At 39.3% G+C, this 2,510-nt stretch overlaps 1 non-coding gene across 1 annotated transcript; it reads left to right on the top strand.

Moving 5' to 3' along the window:
- Nucleotides 1-192: 192 nt before the first annotated feature.
- On the top strand, nt 193-297 carry LOC125620024. Its single transcript, XR_007351606.1, has one exon. It is a non-coding gene; the product is annotated as a U6 spliceosomal RNA (small nuclear RNA).
- The last annotated feature ends 2,213 nt before the right edge of the window (nt 298-2,510 follow it).

Raw genomic sequence — 2,510 nt, 5'->3', positions numbered from 1 at the left:
CTCAGCAGGCCGCTGGGCCTGCTCTGTGGATGGTCACAGTTCCCTCTACCTTGCCAGCACAGGGGGAGGGGGCGGCTCTCCCTAGTCGTGTTCTTAAATGTGGGCTGGGGGTTTCTTTTAGTTCCCCTGTCCAGAAGAGCCTTATCATGAATCTCATTATCATTTGAATTATTATTATTATTATTTTTTAAAGTGCTTCACTCGGCAGTATATATACTAAAATTGGAACAATACAGAGGATAATAAGCTTGGCCCCTGTGCAAGTATGACATGCAAATTCATGTGTTCAATATTAAAACACACACATATACACCCCTGTACCCTGCGTACACAGAATAGCTGTTGGAATTTTTCAGGTATAGTACTTGGATATTTAGCTTTTAGCACTTTATATTTCTAATTATGCTCTGTTGGCTCTAGAATTGACAGAATATTTGTTGGAAGTTTTCAGGAACAGTACTTGGATATTTAGTACTTTCTATGTCTAATTATGCTATATTGGCTCTCGAATTTAGTTGATCTCCATTCCAACGCTGTCCCAGATAATGAGAGGGACTGATCTGGTTCCACCTATAATGTCCTATCTAGGCAGGGACTTTCTTTCCTCCTCACGTCACTGTCAGTTGTCCAGAGCGCTCCCCTTTCTATCTTCTAGGAATACGTGAGTCCTAGGATACTGAAAGAAAAATTATTCTAGGTAGGGTGGATAGGATGGGGATTAAGTGAATTTTGAAAGCATACGGGCACCACAGCTCCTGGGCTCACTGCTGACTATCAGGGAGGGGTCGTGCAGCTCTCCTAAGTGGAGACTACAAAGTTTCCAAGCACTAACACTGGATCCCGCCACTGACTGCTTCCTGCTGTTCCCTGTTTCTACCTGTCCGTGTGACAAACCGTAGACAAAAAGCCCTGCCAATCATTTAGTGTCTGGACTTGAACTTCTGTGCTCTAGTTATTTCCTTTCTTTCCATGTCCCCACCCCTGCCAGCTTCAGAGTCTTAACCTAGTTTTGGAACTGGACCCTGCGTGTGTTAGAATTGTTGTATTTTTGTTAAACATTTTTAATTCCCCTATTGGAGCTCAGTGATTAACATCTCAGAACGGTAACACCCTGTTCTTTATCTTGTGACTTTAGATGAAAGGACTGCTTGTGAAACGTGTTTAGCATGTACACCTTGTGAACCTAGAGAGAAGCGACGGTGGGGCAGATGTCTGTCTCAGCACTCAGCAGACTGTTGCCTAACTGCTTCTTCAGAGATCTCTCTCCCATATTCGATGAAACCCTTTATTTAAAGCATAATATCTTCAGTTGTGGTAAAATAAAATCTACCATTTCACCCATTTTAAATGTGCACTTCAGTAGCATTGAGTAGTTATGTTGTTGTACACCATCAGCACCTCCTTTCTAAACTTCTTCATCTTTTCAAACTGAGTCTCCATACATGTTAAATTGTGACTCTCTATTTGCCCCTTCTCCCAGCTTCTGGTAAACACCATGCTACTTTATATCTTTGTAAATTTGACTATTTTAGTTAACTCAGATAAGTGGAATCATAGAAAAGTTGGACTTTTGGGCCTGGCTTATTTCATTTAGCATAATGTTCTCAAGGTTGATCCATGTTGTAGCATATAATAGAATTTCCTTCCTTTTTTTGAGGGTGAATAATATTCCATGGTAGATATACACCATATTTTGCTTATTTGTTCACCCATTCGTAGATTGCTTCTACCCATACTTATTGTGATCAGAGCCACTATGAGTGTGGATTTACAAATCTCAGTCCCTTCCTTCAGTTCTGGATATATACTCAGAATTACCATATGATCCAATGATTGCTCTTGGATCTTTAATTTTTGGAGGGGCCACTGTACTATTTTCTATAGAAGCTGCACAATTGTATATTCTTGCCAACATTGAAAAAGGGTTCTAACTTTTCTATATCCTAGCCAACAATTGCTCTCATCTTCTCTCTTCCTCTCCCTCCTTCTTTTACCATAGTCATCCTAATAGGTGTGACTAAATGATTTTTCCTGGATAATATCTTCATCTTCATACTCCCACCATTTGGCACATGTGCCTGGATCATGTATGGACCAAATAGACCAAATTTCTATTTAATAGAAATTTATTGAACTATTAGATGGTTGCAGCCAATATTCATTATAAGAAACTGTAATATACAAAGGGGATTTCTTAATAATCTGTGCTGGTATAATCTCATCTCTGTAGTACCATTCCTATGTAGGGTGTGCGCAGTAAGGGAATATTCAGAGAACTACTTGCTAATTAGATAAATGATTATGCAAGTTTGCCAATGGATTTGTCATCTATGGGTGGACATTTTTTTTTTTTGATTTGGGAACATTGCTGGGTTTCTTTTACTCATGTGAAGCAATTAGACACTTCATCCTGGAAAACAAGTATCCTTCTTAAATTCCTTAATAGGCTAAGTTCAAAATATGTTGAAGGGAAGGTCAGGAAGGTAAACAAATTTACATGGAAGTCAAGT

The sequence above is a fragment of the Marmota marmota genome, unplaced genomic scaffold (assembly GCF_001458135.2).
Source record: "Marmota marmota marmota unplaced genomic scaffold, marMar, whole genome shotgun sequence".
NCBI classification, from domain to species: domain Eukaryota; kingdom Metazoa; phylum Chordata; class Mammalia; order Rodentia; family Sciuridae; genus Marmota; species Marmota marmota.
Note: the sequence above shows the minus strand (reverse complement) of the source record. Positions and strands in the feature narration are given on the sequence as shown.